Raw genomic sequence first — 21,553 nt, forward strand, 5'->3', positions numbered from 1 at the left:
TTCTCCGCGTACACGTCTGAGTACTCTTTGTCCCACACGGGTTGGGAGAACGTTTTTGGGTGTTCATGTCGGGTACTCGTTTCGTCTGAGTTTGAATCTCGGTATCGAGAATCGAGTTGGATAAAAACTTATACTCTTCCTCCGAGGGAAGTACCTGTGTCGAATCGATTTTGGATAGCATTTCTGCGTAAGAGCGTCTGGAGCGATCTTTGACGGATCGCTTCAGGTCATCCGCGCGAAGTTTGTACGTTGGGCATTTCAAAAGTGCATACGGATTCTCCCCACAGTAAACACACTTCTTAGCGGACCTACTGCAAGTATCTTCTGCATAGCGTTCCCCACATTTACCGCACCGTTGCTTGTTACTACAGTAGGTGGCCGTATGACCTAGCTGCTTGCAATTGGAACAATTCATGACCCGTGGTACAAACAGACGCACAGATAGACGAGCTCCTCCTACTTCAACGTAGCTCCTAAGTGCAGATCCGGCGAAGGCTACGCGAAACCAGTCTGATGGATATTAATTCCTATCTTCGATGTACTTTGAGTGTAAATGCTTGCACTCCAAAATCTTAACTGATTGAAAGTTAGGGTCATTAAAGCGGCCAACCTCATCATTCATTAGATCATCGACAGTTAGACCCACATCACTTACCACAACGTCAATCTTCACATCACGAGGAGGAATGTAAACGCGATACACCATTGTAAAGAGGCTATTACTAACGATATCATTGACCGGTTTCAATGCAGTAGCGACTGCGCGCAGTTTATCTGACTGTAACTTTTTAATCTCGGTTACGGCCGAGTAACGTTTTGTCAGCTCTCGCGCAGCAGTTATGCTGTTTAACCATACCATCCAAGGACCAGCGGATCCATCCTGGTAAACGTTGATTCGGGGGGGGGGGGGGGGGTGGTGCTGTGATATATTTGGGGGAAGTGGGGAAGATGAGTTGGAGGTAACAACTTCTGTCTCCGACTCAAATAGGTGTTCCTCTTCCCCAAAAGATTCACCTTTGGAAGGAGATCCTTCTCCTTGATCCATTTTGTTGCGGGAGCAACACGCTCGACCGCACTGTTTAACTTAAATAAAAATAAAAAAATCAAATGCAAAAATAAAAAAAAATCGATAAGAAACGTAAAAAACGAAACACTTCACCAGTTGGTTCCTGACGAGCTGGTAGGTGAATTGATCCTTCGTTTGTTTTATGCGTCACCCGCGTGACCTTTATCTGGTATAGCTCGTCTAAGCAAAGCCGTCTTTCAGGTAATAAAACTGTTTAACACCGCACTACACTGAACTGCTTGACACAATTTAACGTTTATAATGTTTATACTCCTGCCCTTGCTGGGATAAACACCTTCACTGATATCGCCTAAATCAAGGTAATGTTACAACAAACATCGCGCGTGTGTAACGAAGGAGCGCTCGGTTACGAATGCTTGTAACTCTTTTATTCTGTATTATAGGCTTATAGACCATAAGCCTTTACCTCCATAGTTTTTGGATAACTTGAAAAAAAAAACAAGTTCTTTCAACTGGGCATCCATGAATATATAACGACTAAGAGATCACTGTTTACGATTATAAAACTGAAGACAAAAACGTTCATGGATGACTTATAGCAATCGTTGCAATCAATTTAATATTGAATTCCCTAAACCTCAAGGAGTGTATACAATATTCCTTTATTTCTGGGAGTTCTAGGATAACCATGAGACGTTCGTAGAGTACCTGTGGCATTCATTGAACTCAATACAACATTGCACTTGGTATCATGAACCTCAAGGAGTATGCAGAGAACAAAAAAATATAAAATAGGATGGTCAGAATCGGACCATGGTTGGGTATTTCGGACCTTTGGTTGATTTGCTTGGGAATGTCCATACACAATCTAGTAAAAGAAAAACTATCTGAAGCAAATATGAGTGCGGAGTCGGAAAATCGGTTAAGGGAACCCTTCACTAGCGCCGCATAGTAGGAGTAAACTAGACTAACCTTCGGGCAGTCCTTAGCCTACAAAAGAACTATGCCGAACACATCATTCTTAATTATCATGATATTGAAATCCAAAAAATAAAAGAAATTGCATGTTCACTAGCGCCGCCCAGCGGATGAAATCCGAATGAATCTTCTTCCATCCCCAAGAACCTTATTGAGAACAACATCGACCTAAACCATAAAACCTTTGAGATAGAACCAAGGATAGAACATAATTTTCCAAATACTACGCTAGGCTATTATGTACTTTAGCGCAGCCTAGTGGACGAATCTAAAAATGATTTATTCATTTACGTGCAGCATTTGATCTACTGATGTATATCGTCAAATTGAGTCACTAGCGTTGCCCTGCAAGTTAATTCCAAAAATAATCCATAGGTATACGGGTTGATCTTGACCTACTGAAAAACTTTTCTGAAAAGATCATATCTTTCAATTAACAGAATATTGACATATACCATTATATTATGTGCTGTGTGTGCTCACTAGTGTCGTATAGAGAATTGCAGACTAATCGGTCACTAGCGCAACGTTGCGATAATTATATGATCTACGGAAATCGTTTTGTCGAATTCCTTTCAAGCGGTCCAATTAACCGCGCATTAAGAGACACAACTCTACATGTTGTTCGGTGTGGGATTTGTTTATTTTCCCGTATAAGTTGGTACCACAATGAATCAAATTGTTCAAAACCTTTTTGATCAACATATTAGGGTCTGCACTCTGGTTGTCCACCGTTTGACTGCGCCGTATAACAATATCTACACATTTTGATAAATTTTCCGACTGTACCTAATGATTAATCCGCTTAAAGCAACACTTATTTCTTATTTAAGTGCTTTATTTTGTAAATAAACAAACATCAGCTGTTGAATGACAGCTCGACAAACTACACGCACACATTCAAGAGTGCACTCGATTTGCGTTGGAGCGTTCCATTGGCACCGTGCCAGTGCAAAACACTGGCGCGGTGTCAGTGCCATCAATCGAAAACCCTAATAGTTTCGCGTTTGTGAACGGTTTTGTGTAATCAGATAGGTGTAGAAAATTTTGTTTTATGTTTGTGAATTAGTAGCATAGGGTTTAGCTCGGCTACCGCTCTCCTCTTGCGAAAATACGAGTGCGCTGGTTATGTTGCTCATGGGTGACAGCTATGCAATGAGGCGGATTGTGTTGGTGATAGTCGAGTGCGGAAGGCAGCCATCGAGTTTTTGACGAGCAGATAGTGACAGACCATGGTGAAATTCAGACGTCCCCGTTACACCAGTTCGGGACAGTTTCCAGCCACAATAGCCGTAGTGTGAAGTGCGCGTGTGTGACGGAAAGTTATCCGTCGTAAAGTGCCGGCCCGTGGTTTGTGCGCTTGTTTATTTTGTGGTGCTGGATCGCCTTCGGGGGAAGCTAATCATCAAGGAATTTTCGCTTCCCCGGCTAACCGCAAAGGATCCAGACGCACCAATCCGCCCTCGCTGGGAAGGATAAGCCGAACGAGCTTTGCTCTCCTTCCCAGCTAATAGCCAAGGAGGGCGAAGCAGGGTGGACAAAGGCTCCCCCTGGGAAGAACACTTCGGTGTCTTCCGGGATTCTTTGCGGGGAGCAAAGAATCCGGTGATTCATCACCACCGTCGCTAGGGAGGTTCCAACAAAGGAGCCAAGCTCACCTCCCTAGCTAAAAGACAAGGACCGCTGCCGGAGCAGCCAGCCTCGGATACCAGTAGACAGACCAGGCCGTTGTTGTCCCGGTCGTACGGAGAAACCCGCCCGCCAGTCCGCCAGCAGTTACAAACGAAGCAGCGTAGTATGCAGTGAAGGGGATCGGTGGAATAAAAATTGGTAAATTTAATTTGTTTGTTTATTTTTTTTTCTTGTGAAACGAAAATCCGAAATTCTGTAGAAGCACCTAGGCCGCCCTGAAAAGAAGGGTTCGCCGGGCAAACAAGAACCCGAGTAGTGGGCAAACCCCTACTTACACAATAACAATTATGTCATCGATATAGACGAATGTATGTTCTGGTGTTAGTCCAGCCATTGCGCTTGTCATCATTCTCTGAAAACTGTTTGGGTTAATATTTAATCCGAAAGGTAAGCGTGTGAATTGGTAATGACCACTCTGTGTTGAGAAAGCGGGAAATTTTCTAGAGTTTTTTTTTCTAACGCTATTTGGTGAAAGCCAGACATTAAGTCTAATGTTGAAAAGTATTTGGCTCTGCCAAGTTGATCTAAAATTGTGTCGATTCTAGGTAGGGTGGATGTACCAATAGTCGCATGCTTAAGGAAAACTATTGATAAAAAATCGATTAATAGACCTATGGGCAATGTTAATACATTAAACGAAAGCTTCAGTCCCTACTTCATAGGAAAAATATAAAGATGGCTTAGTAACCAATTTATGTATTCAAAACCGCTTGTACCACTATAGGAACACATGTACCAATAGTGGTGCAATCGCTAATTTCGGTTCCTATTGTTGCAAATCCCATTGCTTTCTTATGGGACTTGCAACTATAGGTACACTACATCAACTATAGGTGCAAGGGAGCTCAAAATTCTAAGAAAATAATTTTTTTCAATAGTTATTTGAGCAAATTTCAAGGATAACAGTTTTATTGTCGCATAATTTTAGTGCGATGGATCGATAAAAAAATATTTGTTGATGGTTAGTATCTTAGTTAGGCGTATAACCCACTACTGCAACTATTGGTACACCTCAACTATAGGAGCACCCACCCTAGGGGAAATTTGTCTGCCTGGATTTTTTTGTTGAGTTGTCTGAAATCCATTACTAGTCGCCATTTCTTGGTTTCATCATTTGATTTCTTTGGTACTAATAAGATAGGACTGTTATATGATGATATTGAAGGTTCTATCATTTCGTCTTTTAGCAGTTTAGTAATTGGAGTTTCTATTTCCGTATTTTGATAATGGATTGTTTTATAATTGGGTATGTATACGGAGGTATTGTCCTTTAAGTTAATGTTTTGGTTGTAAAAATTGTTAGTCGACAGTGGTTCGTCAGCGAGTGCAAAAATGTCTGAATAGTTTAATATAAGGTTGCTTAATTCATGTTGAGCATAGCTTGGCACATTTTTCATGTCTATTTCATTTAAAACTTTTTTATTTCTCGTATTGTTCTTATCTTTATTATTAATTTTCATTATATTGTAGTTTGCTAAGGGTTTCAGGTTTAAGTTCTAAGTTGGATATATTTAAAGTTGATTTCGTTGTGTTCATTATTTTTACATAGGGATTTTGTGGAGATATGATAGCGTTTCGCATAAAATTCCGGGTGCAATTTCTGTAGAAATGACTACCATGTCTTCCTTAAGATTGTTGTTACTTAATTTTCTAATCACTTCGCATCTCTGCGGTATTATGAAATTGTCGTTTACGCTGTCTTGTATAGGTACGGACACGTTAGTATTATTTACTGTGAAATTTAGTAACCAACATTCGTAATCGATTATACATTCATAGGAGGAGAAAAAATCTCTGCCCAAAATGCCATTCCCATTCAAGGGAAAGTCTGCGTTAGCTAAATGAAAGTTATGTTTAATGATTATGTTATTTCCGAAATTTAATTCAGTTTCGGTCAGGGCTGTTGTTTCTATTTCGCCTTCCGTTATTCCAGATAATTTTATTCTGATTCCTGTCACGGTCGCCATTTTGGATTTGGAAGGTTATCTCTATTTAACATTTTGGATGTGGCCTTCTTGGTGGTTTAACATAATCTGTTTTATTCATTTTTTAAGTCTTTAGAGCTAACCTAGCTAACCTGACTTTACTATTCGATGTACATGAAGATGGGAGGAGTCAGTTACAATTCCAAAGTACATAATTATGTACGGGTAGCGTAAAAAGGGAAAATAAATTGATGAATAAGTATGAGTGCATCGGTTACGATCGGTGCTTGTTTGTTACGCAAGGCTGTTTATTTGTCGCCTTTGCATAATAATGACCTAGTGAAATTGTTGCTATAACAAGTGGTGTGACCCAGAATGGTTTAACTGGAATGCGCCCATCTGGTTATGCAAGTTGGATTTGAAAACGATCGTTCTAGTAATTTACGATCTGTGGGAAAATATGAGTGTGGTCTCGTTTCAAATGGCCTGAATAAAGGATATGTTAGATTTGGGTTTTATGACCTGTGGCCTGACAAGGATTCACATTGGTGCATGTAGGGATTGGTTTTTATGACTTGTGGGAATATTTTATGAAGTTATAAAGTAAGTCCATTACAGGGCTACCATAGTCAAACGATATTCCAACGAATACCTGCTCAAGAAGCGTCATCTTCAGGCTTTGATGGAATATCCAAAGATCGGCAAGAAATCTGCTGCTGGAATTCATGGATTAGTGGACGAGTTCGAGCAGCGTTTAAAAATTCTCAAACAGTTATGTGAAAACACGGATAGTTGGGGTCCGCTGATAGTACATTGGATGTGTTCAAAATTACTACTTTTGTTGTTTTGGTGGTATTTTTAGAGAAACAAAAATCTACATTTAGCCGTCCAAAATTAGCGGTTTATGCTGTCACTGGAAACGAGCGGGTCGGCATAGCTTGTCCATATTGTGGCGACAGTCATTATATGGCGCGATGCGCTAAGTTTTTGAGTTTGAGTATCAAGGAAAAATTGGAGTTCGTCATGGTACATGTAAGCGAAGTTGTTTACCGATCACCAAACTCCCTTTTGGCCCTTTATATAGCAACATGCTGATTAGGGTCAGTGAGTAATGCTTGATCAAATTGTTGTGTTAGGACTGCTCAGTGCTATGGGCGATGGTCCTGCTACAATAGGTGGTAGTAACACACATCACATCATCAAGTAATAATTGGAGTTCGTGAACAGCAAATGATTGTGCAGTAACTGTTTTCGAGCCGGGCATTGGGTACGAGAATGCAACTCAATCTTCAACTGTAGGACGTGCGGCAAAAAACAACTCTTTCATTCATCCGGGTTTTCCGCCCAGCAACGGCGGGTCTTCTAGCAACACAACAGGTGGACAATCTTAACGGAAATCCGATGCGCAAAAGCATCAGCGTATGAGGCGACGAGTGGAGCAGAAGCAGACGAAAATGAAATTTTGAAGGACGAAACAGTTGGATCCTACGTGTTGGAACGAAAGGGAGTGCATCGAACGTGTTCTTGTCTACAGTTGTATTAGGGACCATTCATAAATTACGTAACGCGAAAATTGCCCAAAATTGACTCCCCTCTCCCCCCATGTAATAAATTGTCACAAATTTCTCTATCCCCCCTCCTCTATTACATAACAAATTCCTCGAAAACATTTTTTTGTTGAGTAGAAACATGTTACGTAACGATTTGGCCTACTCCCCCTCCCCCATATGTTGTCACAACATGTCACAACTTCTCGTACCCCCTCCCCCTAAACGCGTTACGTAATTTATGAATTGTCCCTTAGCAGTACGGGATCAGCATGGCGAAAAGCAGCTTGGCCCCTTCTTGATAACGGTTCGCGGGCAAACCTGAGTGAGCGGTTGTGTCAAATGCTGAAATTGAATCGGAGGTCAGTAAATGTTCCTATTTATGGGGTCGGACAGTCAGAATCTAGGGCCAAACATGCAGTCAGCACAATCATCAGTTCTAGAGTGGCAGAATTCTCGGTTGGAGTGGATTTCTTGGTGTTACAGCGGGTCACTTCTGAACTACCTTCTGCTAGCGTAGCGGTGTCGCATTGAAAGATTCCAGATAATTTGCGAATGGCTGATCCGAATTTCAACATCAGCAGTCGGATTCATTTACTAATTGGGGTGGAACATTTCTATCGGTTCTTGTATGAGCGCGAGATGAAACGAATTTCATTGGGCCCCGGACTACCCATTTTGGTGGACACTGTATTTGGTTGGTTTGCCTCGGGCAAGTGTGTAAACTCTAGCACTCAATCAATTAATTGTTACATGGCAACCGCATCGGAAAATTTGGAGGACATACTTGAACGATTTTGGAAAGTGGAATGCTCTGAAGATCAACCGCTTTGGTCTAAAGAGGAACAGGATTGTGAAGCACACTTCGTCAAAACTCATGGTCACTTGCAGGAAGGAAGATACATTGTTCGCCTGCCAAAGCATATAAATTTCGATAGGATGGTTGGAAAATCAAAAACTATGGCATTGGAGCGATTTTCGAAGCTGGGAAAACGGTTGGAGTAAAATCCGGAAATGAAAAATCAATATCACGCCATTGTGAAGGAGTACGTGGACCTATGGCATATGAAATAACTAGAGGAATAGGAGTTGAATGCTGACAAAGCCTTGAGTTTGAAAAGAGAGTATTTACCGCACCATGCAGTCGTGAAGGAGTCGAGTACTACAGCAAAGGTGCGCGTTGTTTTTGATGGATCCGCCCGCACTGATAAGTTTGCTCTAAACAATGCGCTTCTGAATGGACCGACGGTTCAGGATGAATTATTAAGTTTGCTGTTGCGTTTTCGGAAACATGAAGTCGCCCACGTCGGAGATGTCGTGAATATGTACAGACAGGTACTTTTACATTGGGACTTTTCAACATATTTTCTGGAGATTTTCTACGAAGGAACCCATCGAAACGTATGAACTGTTAACGGTTACATACGGACTAACACCATCGTCTTACTTGGCAATTAGAACATTGCAACAGCTCGCTGCTGACGAAGGTTCGAGCTTTCCTTTGGCGAGTGCAGCGCTAGTTCACAATTTCTACGTGGATGGTTTTATTGGTGGAGCTTCAAATGTCCCGAAGGCCATCCAGTTGCGAAAGGAGCCTGCTGATCTCATGTCAAAAGGAGGTTTCGTGCTACGGAAATGGTGCTCAAATCGTCCTGAAGTTTTGGCTGGAATTCCTGCAGATCAGCTTGACACTAACCTGTCGGTTACTTTCAAGTTCAATCCTGATGAAGAGGTGAAGACTTTAGGAATTACTTGGCATCCAAGCACTGATCACCTACGATTAATTTACGACATTGCAAAAAATAGCGAAATTCGGACCAGAAGGCGCATTCTTTCGGCTATAGTAAAACTATGCGATCCAGTTGGATTGATTTCTCCGGTGGTGGTATTAGCGAAGATTATTATGCAAGAACTTGCTTTGCTGCAAACTAGATGGGATGCTCCTGTGCCGCTCTCCATGGAGAAGAAATGGACAGACTTCTACGGCCAGTTGTCCAGATTATCCGAGCTACGAATCAGTAGGATTGCATTCATTTCCGCTTGGGTCAACGTTCAACTTCATTGTTTCGCAGACGGTTCCGAATTAGCATATAGAATGTGTTTATATATGGTCAAGGCTTCTGTCTGTCACGTTACATTTTTACGCATATTTCATAAGATAAGTCAGCAAAAACAATAAAACCATATTTTAATCTATCATGAACCGTTTTCACTTTATTGTCATTTTGATACGTCTGTCACGTTACACAATTTTCGCAGTTAGTTTGGAGGTTGCCCGACGAAATAGAAAAAGTCTGTTCCGTTGGCCCCCAAATTTGCATGAAAACAGTTTTAAGTTGAAGCTCAGAAAGCAAGGAAGAGTTTGAAATATAGTTTTCCTGAAGAAAAACTTTGTTTTCGATTTTATGAAGTATTCTCAATGATCTGTCACGTTACAACCAGAATCTGTCACGTTACAGTTCTGCATTTTCATTGAAGCAAGGATATCAAGACAATCGTACACAAATCATCCTTAATCTAGGAACAGAGTATTAACGGGAAATTTCATGTTTCTTTTGAAAAACATATTGGTTTTTGTAGAGAATAAGATAAAAGAAATAAAAAACAACTTTATGAAGATGAATATTAAACTTTCGTTAAATTGAATCCCACCCACAATCATACAATGTAATCCATTTCTTTCGCTTTGGTTATTTCTTATTGGTCGTATGTCACCCGACGTAGAGATCTTAAAACACATAAATTAACTGCGCCACCCAGCAGAGAGCATTCTTGCAACGGACGCTGAAGCGAACGTATCGATGAAACAGCAGTAGCAGCGTGTCGAGTTTCTCCCCATTCTCCCAGTGGCTAGTGCAGTGAGCGGGTCGAGTTCTCTCCCCACATCGATTGGTATAAACAGCGGTGCTGTTCCAATCGAAGCTCATTCGCATTTCGGACGGCGTGGCGAACGGATCGCCTTAGGAAGCAGCAGTAGCAGCGGGTCGAGTTTCTCCCCATTCTCCCAGTGGCTAGTGCAGTGAGCGGGTCGAGTTCTCTCCCCACATCGATTGGTATAAACAGCGGTGCTGTTCCAATCGAAGCTCATTCGCATTTCGGACGGCGTGGCGAACGGATCGCCTTAGGAAGCAGCAGTAGCAGCGGGTCGAGTTTCTCCCCATTCTCCCAGTGGCTAGTGCAGTGAGCGGGTCGAGTTCTCTCCCCACATCGATTGGTATAAACAGCGGTGCTGTTCCAATCGAAGCTCATTCGCATTTCGGACGGCGTGGCGAACGGATCGCCTTAGGAAGCAGCAGTAGCAGCGGGTCGAGTTTCTCCCCATTCTCCCAGTGGCTAGTGCAGTGAGCGGGTCGAGTTCTCTCCCCACATCGATTGGTATAAACAGCGGTGCTGTTCCAATCGAAGCTCATTCGCATTTCGGACGGCGTGGCGAACGGATCGCCTTAGGAAGGCCCCCATCCCGACGCTATCTTTCAACCTTCAACCCCCAACTAGCAGCCATGGAAGATAATCGGTTCGTTTTGGCTCCCGAAGAATCAATGGAAAATCACGACAATGGCGCAGATGGTACTAGAACCACGTGCACTCCCAATAGGTAAGTTTCGCTGTTTTAGCTAAGTAAACGGAACTGTAGTCGAGGCAGTATCCGGTGAAACAACTTGACCTCTGATAGCCGAGGCAGAGTGTCAGAGTACTGTGAAATCTAAACGGAACTGTAGACGAGGCAGTATCCAAAAAAAAAAAATATGCGGAGAATGTAATACATAACTGTAGTCGAGGCAGACAGCCAAATGTATCGGCTTACCGAGTTTGTAATGGAAAATATTTATTATTACAGGTCGAAACCGAAGTCGAAAAATAAGATTTCGAAGAAGAAATTGATGCAGGAGTTGATAGCGCTCAAAACTGAGCTAGATATGTTAAGATCCGAAAAAGACCAGGTGATTCTCGACTCACAGTCAACCACTACGACAAATGACCAAACAACAACTAATTTTGTACCGGACGATCGTCAGGTGTCAGGAAGCGAGTCTTTGTTGATCACTATGAATCACATGTCTCTGGGATCCTTGAACATCCCTGAATGTAAGCCATCTGATGGTGAAACTGACCTTGATAAGAAGGCATATGAGCATTGGAAGGAGATTGTCATGGCCTCGTTCAACCTAGTGCGCGCAACCGATGAACAAGCAAAGATGGACATCTTTAAAATAAAAGCCGGGACGAAGCTTTTGGAAGTTATGCAAGGAACATCAACCGCCCCAGATATGCCAGAGCAGCGTACCCATCCATTCTCTAATGCGATCGCTCGATTGGATCGTTATTTTGGGTCAAGGACCTACATCATCGGGCAGCGTAGCAAATTGATGAACACCGTACAACTTCAAGGGGAATCAAGCGTATCCTTTGTACGGCGAGTTGCAGCAGCAGCTAAGCTATGTGATTATAGAATCGAGGAGGAAATGGAGGCTATAGTGCGTACCATTGTGAAAGGAACAAGTGATGCCCGTGTACGCGTTCTAGCACAACGTAATTGGGTCAATCAAGGCGACATGAATAGCCTGATTGCGATGGTACGAGACCGGGAGATGGAAATTTTCAACGAGGAAGAGTACCAGAAGCATAACCATCAAAGTACGGCAACAATAGCAGCAGTATCGCAAGAACGCATTCAGTTTCGGCGGGGATCTGGACCAAGATTTCGAGGAAATCAACGTGGAAAAGGAGCCTATCAACGTGGACAATTTCACTACCAAGGGTCATCTAGAAGCGCCTGTTGGCGATGTGCAAGTGCGTATCATGGTCCAGCCAATTGTCCAAGCCTGGATAAGGTATGCCATAACTGCAACCGAAGGGGTCATCTAGCGCGTACCTGTTCAGCCCTGTCTCGGCAAGGTGTTCTCCAAAAGCGCCCACATGGCGAATCAGATGACGAAGAACCAAGACCAAAACTGGCAGCGATCACACAAAATAGCAACGACAACGAGGAAAAGATACAAGACATCACAGAACCTGAATAACAAATAATGAAGGCATCTTATCTCACTTATAAGAATGAATTGGTTTTATACTACGTGTTTGAATTTTAATAAATAAAACGCCAGAATATGTAAATCATTGGAACAATGAAAACACTTCTATTCAATCTAATAGAGAAAATTTCCATAGGGGGTTTGCAGATGGTTTTACTCTACATGTTCGATGTGTGGGAATTATTAATTCAATATTAATTCTTCAAAAGGGCTAATGAGATTTTTGTAAACAAACTTCTTTCGCTCATTACTCCGGTGCCGAGTTGAATTTCATGAAAAATACACTTGAATCAACATATTTACCCTTGGTAGAATCAATTTCAAATGTTTTCTGTGTTGAAATTATAACAAAATAAGAGAAATCAGCAAAACAATAGTTTGTTTACAAATCTGATTAGCCCTATTCAAAAGTTGATATGGAATTATCCTCCGATGAATGCGATTTTTTTTCGTCTAGCTGAAGTTGGCATTTGTTGAAATCTTGAATATGCTTAAATATCACATTGCCTCTAGTTCCACGGCAATTTCGCAAGAGTTTAGTACGTCGCGTTCGCAGGGCACTAATCGTTTTCCAGAATATTAGGCATTCATTCTTCGTTGTCAAATGTGAGATAAGGTGACCTACATGCAGGGCATTCCATGACATAAAATTGATTATCTTTACGTTTCCAGGTCGTAACCGAATATAGTTACGATGTTGTCGACAAACAGATATGCACTTTTGACCCATTGACGGAGGAAGATGCATATGTTGTCGGTATAGTAGCTGGAACACGAGTTATATTCCTTATTGATTCCGGGGCTCAAGTAAATACTATCGCCAAGACAATATGGAACAAAATGCTTAAGAATAAGCTCACCGTGAACAAGCTGCATGACGTGTGCGACATATCCGATAGAACCTTACGTGCATATGCTTCGGGAGCAATCAAAGTTATAGCAACGTTTCAGGCAAAACTGTACGTTTCAAAAGAGAGACCTGTTCTCGTAGAAAAATTTTACGTTGTTGAAGAGGCTCGGTCGTTACTAAGCTTCAACACGGCAGCACGGTATAGCCTGTTAGACGTTGGGCTTCGAGTGCCGATTAGCGGACATGGTAACATCTGGCAATGCGAGCTTGCAATAGTAAGCGCTGTGAGTGCTTCAGTCCCAGGGGAATTTCCGAAATTCAACGTTCCGCCTGTTCTACTGCATTACAATAAAGATATGCCCCCAGCTAGAAATGTGTACACACACATCCCGGCTGGATTCAAAAGACTGGCACAAAAGAAGCTCGACGAGCTCCTGTCATCAGGAATCATCGAACCGGTATCGGAGGATATGGATAGATCCTTCTGTTCCTCGCTACTGGTGGTACCAAAAGGAAAGCACGACATTCGCTTGGTTATCGACTTGAGAGGCCCAAATAAATGCATTTACAGGACGCCGTTCAAATTGCCTACATTTGAAGCTATTTTAATGGAATTGCATGCGGCAAAATGGTTTTCGACTATTGACCTTAAAAATGCATTCTTCCATGTCGTTCTAGACGAGCGTTGTCGGCATTTGACAAACTTTTTTGCAGGGGATGCACTATACAGATGTCGACGGCTACCATTCGGCCTATGCAATGCTCCAGACATCTTTCAAGAAATAATGCAGTCTGTTATACTGGTAGGATGTAAGGGTACTGTAAACTACCAAGACGACGTACTAGTATTTGGTCGAACAAAAGCACGATGAAAATCTAGCAGAGGTTATGAAGCGTCTGGAGGATCACAACGTTATGATAAATGAAAGTAAATGTTCACTGCAGAAACAAGAGGTTACGTTCTTGGGATTCAAGTTGTCGTCCAGTGGTTGGAGTATCGAGGATGAGAAAATAAAAGCCATACAACAATTTCGCAGACCGGAAAACCAGGATGAAGTGAGGAGCTTCCTAGGGTTGGTCAATTTCATTGACAGATTTATCCCCCATAGAGCAAACAAGACTTGGCGGTTGAGAGAGCTAGCGAGAGCGGAACGATTTTACTCTTTTTTCGAGGAAATAAACGAACTAAATTTAGCTCAGCCTAATTATGTTATTATTATAGGTACATTCACGTGATCGAAATGCTACACATTGACGCTGATACAACCAACTCTGCTCTGCAAAAGATCTTTGAGGTGTGGGGTTATCCTTTGGCATTGCAAAGTGACAACGGACCCCCATTTCAGAGTGATAAATTTGTTAAGACGTGGGAAGACAGAGGCATCAGAATACGAAAATCTATCCCATTGAGTACTCAATCCAACGGGGCAGTTGAAAGGCAAAATATTGGGATCAAACATGCTTTGGCAGCAGCCAAACTGGACAAAACCAACTGAAGGAAGGCACTGGAAAAATATGTTCACACACACAACAAAGTGCGGCCATTGTCGCGGCTTGGAGTGACACCCTTCGAGCTGTTAGTTGGTTGGAAGTTCCGGGGAACTTTTCCCTGTCTTTGGGAAACCAATGCTCCTGAATCGTTGGATCGCACAGACATCAAAGAGAAGGATGCTATTTCGAAGCTGAAAAGCAAAAAATACGCAGATTGTCAAAGAAAAGCGACGGAATCAGATATCCAAGTAGGGGATACCGTTTTGGTTGCCATGCAGAAGAAGAGAAAGTCAGACGCGCAATTTTCTGCAGAAAGATTTTACGTAATAGCAAGAGACGGAGCAAAGGTCATAGTTCGCAGTGAAAGAGGAGTTCAATATGCTCGTAACGTACAAGACGTTAAGAAGGTGCCACAATATCTTCAAGAGTTCACGGATAATTCGATCAACAAGGGCATTGAACTGAACAACACAAATTCTGAGCCAGAAAATTTAGAAAACAATGGTGTCATTGGAATCGAGCTCGAAACCGTCGACAGCGGCGCAGAAATAATTCGACCAAAGAGAGAAGGAAGGCAACCGAACATATTTAAAGATATGATCCTATATAGCATTTTCGAATAAATTAGGGTAAGAAGATGAAAGCATATATACTGTTAATTAATAACAATAATATTTATATTTGAACAGATGGAAAAATCAGTAACCATGACATAAACAAATTTAAAGAAATAAACAACGGAAATTATTCGGGATCCAAGTTCAAAGATAAAATTAGCAATTCAAATAAGACACACTGAACTAGAAAAAAGCTAAATAAGTAGCATCCCTTGACCAAAGAGAGAAGGAAGGCAACCGAACATATTTAAAGATATGATCCTATATAGCATTTTCGAATAAATTAGGGTAAGAAGATGAAAGCATATATACTGTTAATTAATAACAATAATATTTATATTTGAACAGATGGAAAAATCAGTAACCATGACATAAACAAATTTAAAGAAATAAACAACGGAAATTATTCGGGATCCAAGTTCAAAGATAAAATTAGCAATTCAAATAAGACACACTGAACTAGAAAAAAGCTAAATAAGTAGCATCCCTTGTTTTTTAGATCTAAGTTGTGACTAGAGAGTAGAGGATGGAAGTATTGTAGAGAATAAGATAAAAGAAATAAAAAACAACTTTATGAAGATGAATATTAAACTTTCGTTAAATTGAATCCCACCCACAATCATACAATGTAATCCATTTCTTTCGCTTTGGTTATTTCTTATTGGTCGTATGTCACCCGACGTAGAGATCTTAAAACACATAAATTAACTGCGCCACCCAGCAGAGAGCATTCTTGCAACGGACGCTGAAGCGAACGTATCTATGAAACAGCAGCAGCAGCGGGTCGAGTTTCTCCCCATTCTCCCAGTGGCTAGTGCAGTGAGCGGGTCGAGTTCTCTCCCCACTTCGATTGGTATAAACAGCGGTGCTGTTCCAATCGAAGCTCATTCGCATTTCGGACGGCGTGGCGAACGGATCGCCTTAGGAAGCAGCAGTAGCAGCGGGTCGAGTTTCTCCCCATTCTCCCAGTGGCTAGTGCAGTGAGCGGGTCGAGTTCTCTCCCCACATCGATTGGTATAAACAGCGGTGCTGTTCCAATCGAAGCTCATTCGCATTTCGGACGGCGTGGCGAACGGATCGCCTTAGGAAGCAGCAGTAGCAGCGGGTCGAGTTTCTCCCCATTCTCCCAGTGGCTAGTGCAGTGAGCGGGTCGAGTTCTCTCCCCACATCGATTGGTATAAACAGCGGTGCTGTTCCAATCGAAGCTCATTCGCATTTCGGACGGCGTGGCGAACGGATCGCCTTAGGAAGCAGCAGTAGCAGCGGGTCGAGTTTCTCCCCATTCTCCCAGTGGCTAGTGCAGTGAGCGGGTCGAGTTCTCTCCCCACATCGATTGGTATAAACAGCGGTGCTGTTCCAATCGAAGCTCATTCGCATTTCGGACGGCGTGGCGAACGGATCGCCTTAGGAAGGCCCCCATCCCGACGCTATCTTTCAACCTTCAACCCCCAACTAGCAGCCATGGAAGATAATCGGTTCGTTTTGGCTCCCGAAGAATCAATGGAAAATCACGACAGTTTTGATGAGCAAACGTGAAAAACTTCTGAAAAGGTCGTAATTTCACGAAGTAATATATTATGTCGAAAGAAAATTCAAAATAACTTGAAAACATCTGCATTTTGAAGGATACTTTTTCGTGAGCATTTTGAATTGAAAACCCATTTTGAAATACATTCTATAACTAAATAATTTAAAGCAAAAAAAATTTAAAAAAATTAAAAGAATTATTGAAATATGTTAAAACTTTTTATTGTTATTTTCTCTACGATGTAATTATATTTTAAAGTTTTTTTATTTGCAATTAAATTTTAAACGTGTTATGTTTTTTGCGTTTGGTATTTGTGAGTAATTTATTAAAAGGGCGTATTTTCACTACTAGATATTTTTGTTGAAAAAAAATCAAAACATCTCGAAAAAAAAATTTAAGAGCATTTTGCTTCGCAATTATATTTAGTATTAATATTGCATAAGAAAATTATATTTATGACTGGCAAATACTAAGAAATTTGGAAGAATACTTGAAGTTAAAAATGTTTTCTTACTAATAACTTCCTAATAGTGCAATTATAGTTCAATCAGTTTAAGGCTTTCGTTAACAAAAAACATTGTTTTTATGTAATTGTATTTTCATTTTGGTTTTGTTTTTTTAACAATGTATTTGTATTTTTAATACTTTTTTGCTCCTTTTTTTGAAAAATTTCGCCAAAAAATATTCACACAGGACAATTAATTCCCTAGAACTCGCTATCATATAGTTTTGCTGCACAAATGGCGGTTTTCGAACAATATATATTGAAAGTAGTGCATTCAAGATCTCATACGCCCTTTTTAAATATTACTCTTGAATATAAATTGTTTGTTTGAAAAATACTTAGTCTCCGATATACATGAAACGTAAAAGGATTCATCAGAATCAATGATGGTCACCAATATTGACGCAATTGATTCAATCTTGATAGAATTGCTTTACAGCAGAAAAAATCTGTCACGTTACATAAGATAAACTGTATTTTCTTAAAAATTAATAAAACTTTAAAGTTTTCACAATACAGTTTCAAAAAGTAGACTCAAAGTAGTATGAAAAAATGCAGGTTAGACATTGTATGCATGCTGTTGGTGTGGTCCACAAAACTTTTTTGAATTTTTGATCTGTCACGATACAAGTTATTTGGTTTCCATTACTTCACAACTGAAAATAAGCAATAATACATATTCATCAAAATTTTTCAAGCAATATCATAAAATTTAAATTAGACTACGATAGAAAAATGTGGTTGCAAGCAAAAAGTTGAAAATATGGATTTTGTTTACCTTTTTATCTCCTTACGGTCTTTTAGTCATTTTCAGGTCATGCAAGTAGCATCAACAAAATTTCATAAATGACAGACATGAAATTTTTTTTCTGGGATCAGTATTCATATTTTTTAATATTAGAGGTTATACACATACGGAAAACAAACAGTTTGACGCAAAATTTGCTAAAAAATAATTTCGCCTGTGGTTGCCATTTTCGGAGCCTTGACCATATACGCACAGTAGATCGAACAGGAAATGTGCGAATCGAATTGCTGTCTTCGTCCCGCGTCGCTCCGCTAAAAAGATTAACACTTACGCGACTAGAACTCTGCGCGGCGAAGGAAGCAGCATGTCTGCATGAGAAAGTAGTCAAGTCTCTCGATTGGACTAGTTGCAAGTGTACCTTTTGGTCTGATTCTACCATTGTGTTAAACTGGCTAAAATCTCCTCCTAACACGTGGAAACCGTTTGTGGCCAATCGTGTTTTTACTATCCAGACGCTGTCACATGGACATCACTGGCAACATATTTATCTCGGGAAATTAGTATCCTGCTGATTTAGTCTCTCGCGAGATGTCAGTTGAGGACTTTCTTCAAAGCTTCCTGTGGCAATGTGGGCCTTCATGGTTACAAATGTCAGAGAAAATACGTCAATCTCATACCCGGGACGTGAATTTCACTGATAAAGAGCTGAAGACTCGAAAGCTGATTCATACTGCCGTTTTTGTGTCAGAGCCGAATTCGATGTTTGTGATGCGTTCATTGGAGCCACTTCTGCGCATTGTTGCATATTGCATTCGTTTTATTCGCAATTGTTGGAATGTCGAAACTCGTAATCGATCTTCATTTAAAACTGTCGAAGTATTCTCAACAGCAAAGTTGGCTTGAGTCAAACTAGCTCAAGCCGAGGGCTTCGAGAATGATCTCAAACATTTGCACAAGCACGGACATGTTCATAAAGGGTCTACGCTTAGGTTACTTCGTCCTTTTCTTGAAAAGACCGGCATCATTCGAGTTCGTGGTGCAGCGCCCATAGTTTTCGGCCAGCATCAACCCTGGAAAATTTCTCCAAGTGGTGCACCATGGAAGCTAATTTCCTGGGTTACATCACCAGCTACAGCCTTAAGCTAAGCTGATATTTTGATGCACTCGCTCTTTCCAAGCCATATGCTTACGGAAAACGAATACACACTTTGTTTAATTAAACACAGTTTGTTGCTGCTAGCAACAGACGGCGACGCTTTTGTAGAAAGTAAAGGCTTCCGAGTATGAGTCATAGTGAACTACTGATTCATCCACCGGGGTCTTTACTCTCGCGAGCGTGGAAAGAATGTTTTGTTTAGGTCTGAGACTCTCTCAGAGAGAAGTCTACACAGACGAAATGATAAAAGTCTTTTGCGTCAGATTGGAAGAGGTCAGTCGATATAAGTCAGTTAGAGTTAGCACGCGAAAACCGGGGTGCGTCGTGCAGTCTTGAGAAAAGTTAGTCGATAGTTGAGAACCACCTGACCGGGTTCGGCGGCTGAGAAAATTCAGTCAGAAGTCTATTCCTATCAGAAAATTAGTGATTAAAATTAAGCGGAAAATTCGACCGTATGTGAACATGTATGTATGTGCCTGAAGGTGTATCGCAAAACAAATAAAGGTAGTGAAACTTAGTGCCTTTTCTGTGCGATATTTGTGCGAAAGAAAACGAAATAGCTTACGTTGGACCGAGTCCGGTAAGGCAAAATCTGTAAGGAAAATCCACCCTGCTCCCGTCATACAAAACCAGTGGCCACCGGCGGCTACATTCTGGTGACAGCGGAAACTTAAAGCCGCAAAAGTGAAAGGCTAGGAAACGCCAAAAACGGCCAGCGAGGGTTCCCTCGTCCAGTTGTAGTGGAGACAGATTGGAGTAGGCAATGAGTGAAAATTGTGGATTTGGACATATCTTAGAGAGTTTGCTTGTTGTTGGTAACCAGTTTTAATGCCTGAAATAAGTCCCGTCGCGAAAAAACCTTGACCATAAGTGCAGTCACCTCGACTAGATTCGTGAAAAGTAGAAATTCGGCGATTTCTGATTGTGTTAATATTGAATGTGAAGAAAAAAAAATGCGTAAATTGTCTGCGGAATTTTATGGTGAAAACTGAAGAAAAATAACAAACCACGAAAAATGCGATAGTTTAAATGTGGAAAAAGGCAAACACTCAGCATATCTGATCGATTCGGTGCAAGTTACTTTGTTCACAAAACTATGACGGAGTGCGTCAACGATCTCTACAAATACATATGCGCTTGCTACGAGTTTGAAAACTGAGTTTGCAGAACGCATTTATGTCTGGAGTCCAAAACCAATTACAAAAGTGAATAACACGAAAAAAAATAACAGACGAAAAAGGGTGCAATTCAGGTAAGTGAACCATTTTTACTTTATTTCTTCAATTAGCTACACACCAAAAAGAAAAAAAATCTGAATTTTGTCGTTGACGTGTTTGCAAACTGACACAATTCAACGAACCGTAATTGACGAAATGATGGAACATTGCCGTGTTCCGTTTAATTTTGCATGAAACATATGCTTTACATGCGCAATGACATAGGGTTACACTTCCTACCATTCAGAACAAACGCTGTATGTGGAGTAGAATTACATGATTTACGAAGTTAAGCGTCATGTAAAATTGTAATCAAACGTGGGACTAAGTCATTTTTTATGCTCGTATATGTCAGGGTCAGGAGACGTAAATTTGCACTATTTTCTCTAGGTGTGTATCCAATGTTCTCGCTTTTTACCAAATATCTAATAGAATTGAGTCATATCGCTCGGAATCTGGCTCGGAAAAAATCGGGCTTTGAGCGAGACAAGCGGAAAAATTTGAACTGTCAGTGGGGCTCATGAATTGTGCGCCCGCCGAGATGTTGACTTGTGTCAGTTCAATACAAATAGGATAGGGGTGCTATACGGGGTTTAAAGTAATTATTCAAGCAAATAATCACTAACTCGATGACAAATTTTTTATACTAACACTAACAGACCGATAGAAATGGCGAGTCCAAGCTATCAGGTCAATCTTTTTATTAATATCAACCATCCTTAAGGATATAAGGATCACTGATTAAATATCCACTGAAAGCGCTACCAGGGTATCATGACCCGGAGCAGCACATTGTAGGTGACACGCAAAAGTAGCTGTCCAATTTAATTTATCCATTGCGTCGACGAAAACCGTCGCAAGCAATGCAGTTGTTTTCTAAACAAACGAAACCACGGTCAGACGTTGGATGCCGCGTATATGATGCACACAGCACCATAAGTACTGGTGTTTTCCTTTAACGAGTTAATTAATAAACAAAAACGTACGAGCTACGTCTTTGATCGAGACCTGGGAGTAGGTCAAGTTCATGCTATAACAGCAGCGTTCTGTTTCACGAAAGTAACGTTTTTGTTACGTATGCCTTTAATGTCGCCCGTACATTGGGGGTCACAGAGCAAGCAATCAAGAAACAACAAAAATAAACATTTCTTCCACCCACTATATATAAAATTGAGAAATCCAAGAGAAGAGATATACATGCAAAATGAATTTTAGAAATGCTACACCTATCAAGTAGAT

Source organism: Topomyia yanbarensis, chromosome 1 (genome assembly GCF_030247195.1).
Source record: "Topomyia yanbarensis strain Yona2022 chromosome 1, ASM3024719v1, whole genome shotgun sequence".
In the NCBI taxonomy this organism is placed as follows: Eukaryota; Metazoa; Arthropoda; class Insecta; order Diptera; family Culicidae; genus Topomyia; species Topomyia yanbarensis.